We start from the raw sequence: 14618 nt of genomic DNA on the forward strand, positions 1-14618 counted from the left end.
GCATGTTGAACATGGTCAGTAATTTTTGAACTTAAGTCAAGTAACTTAACTTGTGTTGGCATTTGATTTGGATATGAAAAAGCCACTTGGTATACTTGTATGGTGGATTTCCAAAAAGCCACTTGGTATACTTATATGGTGGATTTGAAAAGATTATGAAACTCATTTTAAGAAATTAAAAGAGATGTCAAAGTAAGTGTTGTCTTCTATTCTTAGTATGATATTGTACAACAGGCAGTAAATATGGAAGAATAGAGTGATATTTTCTATGGTATAATAAATGCTAATTATTTCTTATAAAGAATTTGACAGTTATTGGTTTATTTGAAAAAAGGGATTATCGAATCAGTTACATATGGTTACATGTAGTTTTTGAAATTTCTTTGACACATCTTGGCTATCATACGAACATGCAAAGGTCTCTGTAAAAGATATTGTTAAATACTTGGTAACCCCAAACAAGTGTTTGATTTTGTGAAAGCTTGGGAAGATCATAGTTTGTTTATCCTGTTAATGATTTAACTATAATTAATCAATATCAATATTTAAACTGAATACTAACAAATCATTGTAAACATCTTTTGTTTATCCCTATATAAGGGAATGTGTTCCTGTGTAAAAAATGTTAAAAAGAAGAAAGATATACAGGCACATTTCTCTGTATATGAAATACTTGATTGTAATCTTGAGAGAAAAATATATAATTATTTATATATATAGGTATGTCTATTTTTATAATTCTTCCATTTGTTTAAAATTTTATGTCTATTTTTCAATTATTGAAAATACGAGGTGTAGTTCACATAAAACAAGTATATGTAGACAACCTCTTTGTTCCTTTGATTTCAAAATATATTATAGATTACATGGATAGCTAGTGCATAAAATAATAAATATTGGGTTTTTGATCTATATTTTCTCTGTTATAAGTAGTCAATGTTATTAGAAGTCAATAGTTTCTTTTCTATCGTCGAAATTTCCCTATTAAAACTGCAACTTTTTGAAAAAATAAATAAATATTAATTTGGAACTCTGTGCTCTAGTGATAAGTAACTTTAAAAAAAAAAATCATATGATGTACTATTTTTTTTTCTTTTTCTAAAGTAGCATCTTCTCAAATACTAAAATACCTTCTTACAATATTTTGAAATTATAACATATTACAATTAACAAAGATAATATTAAATATATATGATGATGATCTTGACTTCAAGATCTCATTTTTAGTTTTTGAAGAAAGTTTTCTTTTAATCAAGAAATGAGATTTGGCCAAAACAACTTCGGATATGCTCTACTATGATACATATATGGACTTTTACACATATTTCTTATTAGTTTCTATCCTGGTAGTTGCACAAATTTCAAAAATCCCCTTCTATGTCACATTCCTTGCAATAAATTTTATTAAACAGATTTTTTGGATTTTTTTTTTCATTTTCATCATCTCTTTTCTTGTTTTCCTAGCAGTCCTTCTGTTTTCCCACATAGTGTATTTGGTAGAAAGTAGGGCTTCAAAGAGTCACTTCCCACATGTGGTTCTTACTAGGGTTTTCCTATGGTATACTACATAGTATTAAATGTGACATTTGCATTTATGGCTTTTGCTTGAGTGCATCAATTCGTATTTTTTATTCTTCCTTTTTCATACATGAAAGCACCATTTAGTCCAAAATCCCCTTTCATGTGACCTATTTCTCAGTGATATACATCAAGGGTAGCAAGAAAAGAGAAGATATATAGTCAAAGAAAAGATGGAATGGTGATATTTTATATTTCAAGATCCATCAATTACCCTCATATTCCTCCTGTGTTGTTGTTTCTTTGTCTCATATGGTCATTTATAAAGAATGTATCCATGTCACAAGGAATATGAAATTTTAAAAGAATGAAGTAGATTTGTGTTATAATCTATCACTATCCAGCTGGTTTAGGGATTGGTTTTGAAGGTATCCAAGTCGAAGGTTTGTATATATGCCACTTATAATGACTCCATTCAAATCACTTGATTATAGAGAAATAACCATATCATTTTACTTTCTTTTAAACCATTATAGTATTAATTTCCCAATGTTTTTCCCAATGCATATGATTGAACATCTAATTTTACTTTAATCTCATCTAGCATTATACTATCTATCTCTAGTTTTCGGGTCCATTTTGTATGACATGTTTTCCAATTACCCCTTTTAACCCTTGAATATATCTACTATGGATTTGAAATTTTAAGAAAGATTGAAATTTTATGTATTTCAACAAGAGAGGATTTCTAAAGTTGTGTTATTTTATACACATATGGCATAAATTTTTTTATTTGTTATGTCATTGAGTAAGTGTTTGGTTAATTTAAAAACATTGAATATATTTCAGCAAAGCTTTTAGTATAACTAGTGGCCAAAGTACCATTTTATTTATTAAGGCTTTTTTTACTCCAATTCTCCCATAGGGATGGTGAATAGGAATACTATACAATATACAATCATGCAGATGAATTTGGAGAAGTTTAGAATAAACTATGGCTTCATGCTAGTCATTGTGTTGTTGTTACTTTAAAATATATTGTCTTTACGAGGAAGAATATAAATATGCAGGTGTAAATTCCCTTATGTGGACCTTTATTATTATTTTATTTTTCATTTTTCGATTACATACTAGTTGGTTATAATCTCTTCTCCCTTGTTTTAAATTATTATTCCTCTATATCCTTGCATAACTCAAGTAATATGACTCTTCATTTAGTCAATTTATATTAGGTAAAATATGTTTTATAGTTTTCTTACTATGAAGATTATTTCATTTATTAACTATATTTAAAAAATAATAATTATCGGTAAAACGCAAATGCTTGAGACCGAAGTCTTGTATACATTACAGATGCCTTAAAAGGGATTTTAAGGAGGCATCTCCTTTTACAAATTATACCAATGACATACCATCTTAAGCTTGAATTTGAGGACAAAAATTAATTAATTAATTTTTTTTTCTACTAAATCTTTATTCCTACCAATTGACCTGCTATCTTTGTTTCCATGTAACTCTTTAATCACAGACCTAAATTGAAGTGTTAGCGTTAGTGTTAAAAATATTACTTGTAATTTTTAATCCATATTTAATAAATCTAGTTCACATTTTTACTAGTTACTAATGAGTATTTAAAAAAAAAAATATTGAACCTACAAGTTTGAGACTAAATGGGAACCTATATGTCACTCAAAACACTAGGGCACTTAAAACCTATAGGGAAGCATCAGAGACAAGAGTACTAAAATAAAAGCTCTCAAAATAGTGAAACATGTCACCATTCTGGAGCTCCTTGACTACCAAGGGTATGATGGAGTAAAAATTCACCAATTTAGAGAACATTGGAGTCAAAAGACTTAAACAAGGCGAAGCTCCCAGAAGGATGACATATGTCACCAATCCAGAAGCTCCTAAAATTTTTGGTGATTAATGGGGAAAGACTCTCATAAAGGTGACACATGTCACCATTCCAGGGGTCCTTGGGAAAGAAGGTTACTAACAGGTAAAACCCTCAGGATCATGCCAAGTGGAAGGTACAGATGTGGTGAGGAAGACTAGAAGGCCATTTGCACAGTGGGACCCAAGTGTTAGATGAGGTGCATAAATAAGACAAAGGATGGTGCTTTAGGATATGAGAGATGGACAAGTGGTAGATTTTCGGAGCTTAACTATATTTTTATAATGATAGAATCTATAGTATTTGTTTAATCACAGTATATATATATTGTATTTGCTAATATTTTCAAATTATAATTTTAATAAATATAAATAATAATATTATTACTTATTTATATAATTATATTAGTTTTTATTCTTATTATTGATTATTTATTTATATTTTATTTATTTTTTAAATTTTTAAATTTTTATTTGTTTATTTATTATGGAAATTATTATTATATTTAATAATTTTTTAGAAGAAAAGGGGATATTACAATCCACTCTTCAAAAAATTGGTTGTCCTCAAGTAGTTTCATGTGTGAACCTTTGATATTTATTCCAGTATCCTTGAAAAATTAATTTCAGATGAGATTAGAACTATAATGCTTTCATAAAAATAAACTTATCAATTTGAAAATATCATATCATTCAATTAAAAAAAAATCGTCTAGATGAATATTATGGATACCTATAGACAATATCCCCTTATCCCCTACAAGAAAAACTGAGTTGATTAACATCTTAAAGGAGTGACACATATTCCCCAAAAACTAGGAGGACTCCCTTGTTTGGAGTAGTGCTAAATCTAGACAATATAGGGTTAAGGAGGGATTTAATGCAATCTTATTTCAAATGAAATAGAACCACATAGACATCCCCTTAGACTTATGTTAGATTAATTCTAGTCTCCCAAAGAAGGCTATGTTTCTTTGGATTGTGGCTCAGAAGATAATCTTTAGCACTGAATGGTTAAGAAAGATTCAATTTGAAGACTCCTCTCATTTTATCCTTTGAAAGAGTTAGGAAGAATTTGTAGATCAACTCTAACTAAGACTTCCCTATGCTCAACACTCTCAATCATAGCTTTTTAACAAACTTCATTCACTTTTCTTTCCATAACACACTTTTAAACATGTACAAGCCTAGCCATCCAAATCTAACAAAAACATATATGATGCACTTTGGAAATCATCCCTGACTATACTAGCTTGGGAATTATGGAAAGACTTTAACTAGAGATTTTTTAGGAGTTAGAGATGGGTTCTTCCTCTCTCTGTAATAAAATTGAGGCTAGTATTATGGAATATATTAACATGAAATTAAGTTAAATTTTTCCCATCATGAGGATTTCTTTTTAGATTGGGACTCTTAAATAAAACAAGAATCATTTGTTTGGTCTAATCACCCCTCATTGTGTTGGCTAAGGAGGGTTGTAATAAGAAAAGTCATCAAGAATGTGTGTGAAATTTACCTCCTCCATCCTAGCATTAACTCAATTTTGTCATATCCTTAAGAGTTAATCTAGGGCAAAGATGTATAGGATAAAATATTCATGGCTGAAATGCCAAGGTTTCTTGACAATGCAAAACTAATTTGTATTAGTACTAATAATTTGATAGTGATTAAGCCTCAATAGAAGGTTTGTTACATTATGTAGGTAACTTAATATCAATAATTTTATCATAGAATGTGAATCTAAGATTATTCTAAATTCTCTTTGAAATAAATTTACTCCAAATTGGTCTCTTAATTCTAAATTGGATGGAGATTTGGACCAATTAAACCACTTTTCCCTATATATAAATTATTCACATATATAGGGAAGGAAATAATAATGTAGAATCCTTGGCTAATATCAATGTCGATGAAACTAATACCAATCAAAATTATTGGCAAATCAAAATTACCCAGAAGACCTAGAAGACCCAACAAATAGTGTTTTCCTCAAAAGAGGTGGCAATTCTATTCAATTGGAAAGTGACTCTGCTAAGAGAGAAGAATCAATAAGAGATTATATGTTTTCCTTTTGGAAAGGGGGAAAAATTGGTTTTCTAGGATTGATCAACCCTTCCAAAGAAAATAGTTTATTCCAGATGGCATCAGGCCATTGGATCTTAGTGGATGTGATTATAAACCTAATAGACTATTTCTAAGACTTTCAAAGTTCTTACTTGGATTTAATGAGACCATTTCATATGAACATTAGGATCAATAATATTTCATGGAAGAAGATGCATTTTATAATTTATAAAGACACATAGATGAATCTCAAACACTTGGATTCATAAAGATTGTTAATGTGTATCATGAGATACCTATCGACATGAGACCTTCATATAAGGAGTGTTGGAGTAAAAGTCATGAAATGAAGATATTAGTTGATCCATATTTAATGGATTTTTTTGAATATTTATTGAATTTAATCATAGAGGAAGAGATGTTATAGAGGAAACATGAAACCCCAATGACATACCAGATGAAGACAATTTGGATGAAAATGAGAAATATTTTGTTCATGATGAAGCTAGTAAGGGAATTAATTGCATAGAATACAGAAATGGAGGGGAAGACTCTGTTAGTGTAGATGAAATTTTAGATTTATTAGATAAATAATAGAAAAGCTATATTCAGAATAGTGATTATATTTTTTTCTCAATTCACCAAGATAAGCATATCAAAGAAATAGTGCATACTCAAGAGCTGCTTAAAATATTTAGGTATGATTTGGATCTGTTGTAGATTTGGATTCCCTAAGGTTAAGCTTCATTCTGGACATAACCTTAAAAAAGCTTATCAATTGTTCTTTGTGTCATCAATTTCGAAACCAATCTAATTTCTTGATCTATGCTTCATACTTCTTATTTCTTTGAACTGAACATGCTGCTCACACATCCATTCAAAGAGGGGCAAAATGTAATACCCCAAAATTGGCATATTGCCATATTAACCAATTCCGGTCTATTCAATTATCCCTAAGTTCTATTTTACTAGGCAATTTTAATTCTAATAGTTGCTATTTGACCTAGGCATCAAATGCAAAAAAACCCTAATCTACTTTAATCACATTATTTATTTAATTACTAAGTATTGACTCAAATTAGCTATAATAAACCTATCGATTTAGTTTAATTTAATTATAAGTGTTTATACTTTAATTAAATTAAAATGACCCCTTTAAGCTAATGTACAAAGGAATTAAATATATTTGATTTAATAAGATATCTCCTCTTTTTAATTATTGAATTTAATTATTCAATTAATTAAAGTTTATCCATTTATGAGGTCATATTTTATTTTTATTAAATTAAATATTCTCTCCAAATCTTCTCTTCGGTTAAAAAATGGAAACTCTAGGTGAACTAAAATTAGAAAAGGGATTAAATCAGTTAACTCCTTATTCAACTCAAAATTAAGAAAGTTGACTCCTTTTTCCACTCAAAAGCAATCAATTAACTCCCTTTTCATAAGGAACCTTCCATTGTGACTAAGTCTCATCTTCAATCTAGATTGTCCATTCCAATTGATCTCGACTATTGGTCGATTTTGGGGTTCTATTTAAGAAGCCTTCAATTCCTCATTATAGAGGTTGAATTGAATTTGAATCGAACTTATGCTAGAATATCTACTCATTTACTCTTGCATTCTTAGTTGAATATTCTTGCATATCAATCTCATATAGTTTAATAATGCATTCATTTAGATTAATTGTTCTTTCTTATTCTTAGAATAATCTTGCATACATTTAGATTAATCTTTCATATCTCATATAGCTTAAAATACTTCATTCTAGAGGTCTAGTTGCCTGCTTCTTGTTCTGAGAGAAAATGAAAAATCTTTCTAGTTAGAATGCAATAGGTCGAACTGTTGGATTACTCGGATGAATAATCTCATATTCATTCCAAGATGATCTTTTAGATAATGACCATGTTAAAGTGTGTGTGAGGATCTGAGGCCTGCATTTCACATATACACTTTGGTTCAGTTCACGTGCCTTGGTTATGTTTCCATGATGCCTATCCATATCAACATCCATGTATCTTTGAGTCCTTCTATCAAAAAATTCTTGCATTGGTTAGAAAGTGTGTTGAGGCAAGAAGAGATAACTCTGATGGAATCTTAGATGACTTCAAAGGAAGATGATGTGGCCTTCACTTTGTTCCAAGAAATTTCACTAGTTTTAGATAACACTAATGAGGTTTCCTTGTTGTGCGCTTGCTCTCACTTTTTGCAGATTCATTTAAAACTTCTAACTTGAACATGGAATTTGATGGAATACTATCATAGACCTCATTCACAGTTTCATGTTTCACCTTTATATTCACCACACTTTCACCATGAACATTTGATCAAAGGTGTTCCATGTTATCCATTGACATCTCAAGTATACGGTTTTAGAAGACATTTTGACAAATAGTTTACATGCTCTATTTCATATCAATTCATTACTGATTCTATACTCTCATCAAAGGTTATAGATTGGGAAACTGATGGACAATCTTGCCAAGTAGTTCATGGGTTTCACCATTCCTCCTATGCCAATGCTCAAAGAAATCTTCATAAATTGGGAACTCTAAACTCGTTGCAAGCACAAGTTACCAATTCTCTAACACAAAGTGATGTCCACGTGGGCTAGAGTTGGGTTCTTGATCATGGTGCCAATCACCAAGGCTCCGAATCTTCTCCATTGAGTGGTTTGGAAGTATCAAAGATGAGTGGGCTGGAGTTAAGGTACAAGCAGCTTTGCATTCTCTTTTCAAGACTCTCGACTACTCGATGATTCCTCTACAAATTATCTTGCTTTTAGCATTTCAAAGCCTCCATCAAATACCTTAAGGAAATATCTTCATTCTTTCATGACTGAGATATATTTTCTATCATAGAGAGGCCTTTGAGATGACTCACCATTCGAATCTTATCTTTTAGCATTCAGAAAAATGAGGTTAATTATAGTTTTAGAAATGCATTTTTTGAGCCTCTAACCTTAATCTTTTTGGATGAGAGGTTAAGGTTAATGGTTTGGAATACATGTTTTGGAAATTTATCTTAACCTTTTTTAATGGAGAGGTTAAGATTTTAAGATGAAACAGGTGTTTTGGAGCCCGAACCTTAACCTTTTTAGATGAGGTAACTAATGGTTAATGATTTATTTGAAAATAAATATTTTGGAAACTTATCTTACCTTTTTTATGGAGAGGTTAAGATTTTGAGATGAAACATGTGTTTTGGGATGCTTCATTAACCTTTGATAACTTAAGACTCAAGAACCAAATTTCAAAAATTTGAAGTACTAGATGGAGCCAAAGACAAAATGGATGCATCAAGATAAAGAAGTCATTAAAAATACAATAGAGAATGGGCCCTTTCAAAGCTTGAAGTTTGATACAATCGAACTTGTTTACACTCAAAATAGAGATGGAATTTTTGTGATTTGGCAGATATAAGAACCCTAGCAACAAAAATAAAGTAAAGAAAGAAGGATGAGGGTTATATTGAATTCAATTTTATTCTTCATGTAAGATAACAAGTTAGAAAATAGGCTTGTACATTTATTAAGAAATTATTCTATTGGGCCTATGTATCAATATCTAACAAAGTATGCTTAATATAATAAATAGACAGAGCATTAGAATTGTTTGACATAATGCCAAAGTCATGGTTGTCATGATTCTTGACAGTGCACAAGTGAATTTGTTGAAAACTATTTAGAGAGTTTTCAGCCAATTCAATTCATCTATATTCTGCAACCTTGGTTGCATCCTCTTGCCTGTGTTGTAATGGAAGCTCTCAAAACTTGAAACTTTTAAAATTATAAGCACCGTTCCACTATGAGATATTATTGTATAGAGTAAAAAAACAAATTATATTCAATATGAAAATCGATCAAATTGTCCTTCAGAGTATCACATGGAGTAGGTAGCTAGCTTCTTTAAACTTGCATTATGTCATAGTTTTTAAATGATTTGTTTTTCAATGATGAAGCCAATGCCCTTGAGATAGATATTGCATTGTCTTCTAGAATGATAATTTTTTTTTATAATCATATGTTGTTTCCTAAGTCTTATTCAAGAGAAAGTAAAGAAAGAAGGATGAGGGTTATAATGAATTCAATTTTGTTCTTCATGTAAGATAACAAGTTAGAAAATAGACTTGTATTCTATTGGGCCTATGTATCAATATCTAACAAAGTATGAAATGAAGAAAGTAAGCTTGAAAAAAGGTGTCCAAGCATTACAAGGCATTAGTGATGTTCTCCTCATCCTCCAGGAGTGTAAGAAAAGAATCATTAGCAAAGTGCCCATTGACAAGCTAGGAAGAAGACTCAAGCAAGAAAATGCCATGAACCAAACTAGAAGAAACAGAGTGGGCCAGTAAGTAACCACACCATTCAACAACAAGAAAATACAAAGTCAGAGCTAGAGGGCAACCCTACTGGATAGATTGAAAGATCCTAAAGGCTTCAAATTGAGAACATTTTAATGGTAATAAAAGCATTAGCATCTCCAAATAACATCTCCACAGATTGAATAAAGTTAGGGCCAAAACCCAAAGCCTGAAGCATACCCAAAATGAAGGGCCATTCAATTTCATCATAAGCTTTGACAAAATCAATTTTCAAAAACAAAGTCTGTTGATTGGATCTGTGAGCCCATTCCATGCTTTCCAAAAAATAATGATGTTGTCAAGAATATAGCTAGATTTAATAAAACCAATTTGTTGTGGCCGCACAATCAAGGGAAGGAGATGTCGAATCTTAAGAGATAAAGCCTTAACAATGATCTTGTCTGGCACATTAAGCAAGCTGATGGGCTACTAGTTATAGATATCCTTAGGGTCACCAAATTTAGGTACGAATTTAATGTTTTTTTGTTAATAATGGTTCCTAAGCTCTTAGTATGATAAGTTTCAAGATAGACTTTGTGCAGGTCTTGACCAATAAACTCCCAGAGATGTTTGTAAAATTCATAAGGGAACCCATCACACCTGGGGGACTTGTCATATGGCATGGAAAAGATAACCTCCATAAGGTTCCTGATGGTGAGAAGTTACTCATAGAAAGCTGATTGCTCGACCACTAGGCGGTTTGGAGTAACAAAAATACACTTTTTGAGAGCTTTCTCCTAAGCAACTGAATTTCCCTATGAAGCAAAAACATTTTCATAATGATGCACAAAAGCTTGCAGGACATTAGGGAGATTCGAGAGAATTGTATTCCCCTGTTTTCCTATAAGAGCCCTTTAGAAGCTTTATTGCCAACCTCCAACCAATGGAGGTGAGCTTTGATTTGGGCCCCCAAGTAGCATAATTATGCACAATCTATTTATCATGGCGAAGTTTGGCAAGATGGACTTCTAAATTAACATCAAATAGGTTAAGGGTAAGTGCTTCAGAAGCCTTCCTGAGGGCCTTGGTATTAGTTTTATAAGACCTTTTTACAAAAAATGTCAACTACCTCCCATAGATGTGAAGAAATATAGCAGTTCTAGTAACAACGCCATTCCACCATTGAATATAACCTATTTGAGAATGGTTACATGGCTCCAATTTCCAGACATGTAGGACATGAGCAATAGTGGAAGAATGCATTAGCACCGACATGTTGAGGAAAAATTACGTTTTGATAGATTGATGGACAACAATTTTTCAGAAAATGGTAAAATAAATGGGATAGTGGTCTGATAATGTCACATCCGGTAGAGGTATGACAAGTAACTCTTAATCTTCAAAAAAGGAGAAAAAAGATTGTGCAGTAATCATGGCATGATCGAGACATTTGAATATGCAATTAGAGCTAGCTTGAAAATTAGACGAAGTATGCCAGACCCCACTTTGCTAGCAATAGTTAGTATTGGGATAAAAAAATGCCCAATTTATTGCACATTTAGTACCACACTTCCCTTTCCCCAGATGTCTAATGAAAAGGAAAAATGTCTTATTTGTTAGAAGCCAACTCAACCATATTAAAATCGCCACACATCATCCAAGTAGCTAGAGGCAAATTCTCAACCATCTAATACCAAAGTTGAGAACTTTCCACAACATCATTGGGAGCATAAACATTAACTATAACAAAGGAATGCTTATTGATAGAAAGAAAAATTCAAATAATTCTATGCATGGGGTTAGAACCATGCAAAATAATAACAGATTGAAGTCAAGGTAATAGGAGAGTAACTACACCACCTCTACCAGTTTCGTGTTGAGAAGAAAACATAATGTTGTCCAACCAAATGACACGACATGCATAAGTAAGCATGAAACCAAAGATTTTAACCTCTTGTATGCGAAGGAAATCTAAATTGCCAAGTCTATGATGGGTATCCTAGACATAGTACTTTTTGGAGAGGTCTCTAAGACCTCGCACATTCCATAATAAAAAATTCATGAAAATTCTTCCATATCTTATTTGTCCTTGAGGGAGGAGTAACTATTTTTCCAAAAAGTAGTAACTGGGTTGAAGCCAGAAGGAAACCCTTCTGGAGTGATAAACCGCCGCTTCTCTTCTAGTTTCTTAGCACGCCTAAGAGGATTGGTGTCACCAAAAATTGAACAATTTTTAATAAAGTAAAACATATATTTTTTCTTTTTCTTTTAAATAAGTTTCTTTGATTTGTATATTTACTTATATTGTTGTATATTTGTGATAGTGTAAAATAATATCTTTTGACTTTACAAAAATAATTTATGGAATCAATCAATTATACTTATTTTACTTTATGATTTTGATTAATGAGTATCTTACATTACCCATGTATATATATATATATATATATATATATAGACACACACACACACACTTTTTATTATAAAACTAATATTCATTCACATGTCAAAGCACTAATTAATAATAGTAATAATAAGACTAATAGTAATAATAATAATAATAAAATATTAGGTCATAAAATATAATATATAATACATTTCTTTATTTAGAATAAAATCTATATGAAGAAAATTTCAAGACAGCTATAGTTTGTAAAATCAGTTTAAAAAATAATGATTTTAGTTCTTTCTTATCTCTTTCATGATGAGTTATGTTTCAATCAAAATATTAGCAAAGTATTTAAGGAAAGTAATAATGTATAGAATACAAACAACTTTAGTAAAACAAAAAATAAGTTTTTTTCCCACTAACTATTTAATGAATTTATTAGATATTTGAACATATTGTTAAATAAATATAAGCATATATTTTATATAGATTCAAATTATTCAAAGAAGTACTAATTTGTACACACGATCAAAAAGCCTTCTAGCTAAGATGTGGTTGGTTGTTTTATAAAATATATTTATTACATATCAATTAGATATTAGAAGCAAGAATATAATAGATATGAATCATTGTCATTTTGAGAAAACCTAACTAATAATTAAATTTAAGAAAACCCCACCAATAATTGAATTTAATAACTTGAGTTAATTGAATTTAATAACTTGAGTTTAAAAATGTTAAAAATTAGATGAAATCTGGTTAGAAGATCATTTGGAAAAATGTGTTCATGTTGAAACAGAAGAAATAATATTGGTGAAGCCTTAACTTAGATATTATTCACCAATGAATGACCTAAAGATGCCCTTTGACTCTACCAATTCCATGACGTCTGATATAAGAGCTAATTTGACGTGTAAATAAGAACCCCTAAGTAAATGGGTACAAAAGTAAATCTTTAATAATACATTTGATCTACCTTTTAATAATCTCATATTCTTGTTGGTAAAAGGATTTGTCACTATAGAAATGGCCCCATGGAGTGTATGTGGCAAACCATTCACAATAGTTGGATAGGCCCTTGATATTCGGCTTTCCTTTGCATTTAGAGGGGCAGCTCCCTTGTAAGATAATATTTTTGATTTTTCAATAAAGGTTATTAGAACTTAAAAAATAAAAAGGATACTATTGATAGCGAATGCAATACACAACTTACATGTTTCCATGAAATCAATGTAAACAGTTAATGAAAACAATCAAGAACTATGCTTGAGAGCTATCACTCATGATACTGATTCAATCATTCATGAACATTTGCACAGTACCGTAAAAACATCCATTGCAAAGAAAGAATCAATATTTCAATGTTTCAGATATGTAGAAGGAGAGAACAAAAAATGTACTTTCTTTATTTCTTAGCACCAAGAACATAAGAAATATTTGACTACAAGAACAATAATTGTACACAGTTTCCAAAACTTGCATTGTTATCAAAACATAAGTGTTCCCCGTCTCCAAGTCCAAAAAGTCCCTTATTACCTTGAATTTTCAGAATTTATAGCTATTCTAGAATAACTAACCTTTCGGGTTCATAACTACTCAAAATGTTAGAGTTTGGACTACTCCAATGATAGTTTGTAACTAGATCTAACTTTCAATGCTTAACAATAGTTAGAAAAAGTTAAGACATTGACCAAAACCAAAGTTAATTCTAAAGTTGACCTTTTAACAAAATACATAAATAAAAACCCAAGATAACTTTTAGACATATGCACTTCTAACTTTTAACTATGATCATTGATATTACCTGAGATTTCTCTTTGATCTGTAGGTGATGTGAGTAGCTGAGGTTTTCCTTGTACGCTCTAAATGATTTGATGACTTGAGCCAAAGTCTTGTTTTTAATGATGCTTAAGCTCTGCATTTTCAGCTTGCATAGATCATGTCTCTTTCTGACTTCATCCAACTCTATTATGTAACCTGGTAAGTTTTGAATACAGGAGCCTAAAGTCACTAAGAGACTACTCAATCTCATCATAATGCTAGCATTTGAACTTTGTTTATTGCCAAGTTTGGTGCTGATTTTTGCCTCTATGCATTCCAAAACAAATTCTTCACATTGAACTACAAGTGGGTGTCCTCCTACATGGGCTAGACCACTTTCCAATTTTTGGTGTGCCAGGGGTGATTTATTTTCTCTACTCATCATTTTCCAAAAGTCTACAACATCTATATGTCCCATCTTTGTATCTGATATCTCAGGAAGTGTACTTTTTAATATCACAGGAGGCTCTTTACCTTGGAATTTGTACCTCATAATATCACTTACCAAATCCCTTGATCAATGTTCCTTCAATCAAATTTCAAACTTCGAGGCATACAGGAATATCTGATTAAATGGTTGATATGCTTTGTCTAAGATACTATGTTTTACATTCTATTTGTCATCAAT

Source organism: Cupressus sempervirens, chromosome 5 (assembly GCF_028749045.1).
Source record: "Cupressus sempervirens isolate cs-2001-9-10 chromosome 5, ASM2874904v1, whole genome shotgun sequence".
Taxonomy (NCBI): Eukaryota; Viridiplantae; Streptophyta; class Pinopsida; order Cupressales; family Cupressaceae; genus Cupressus; species Cupressus sempervirens.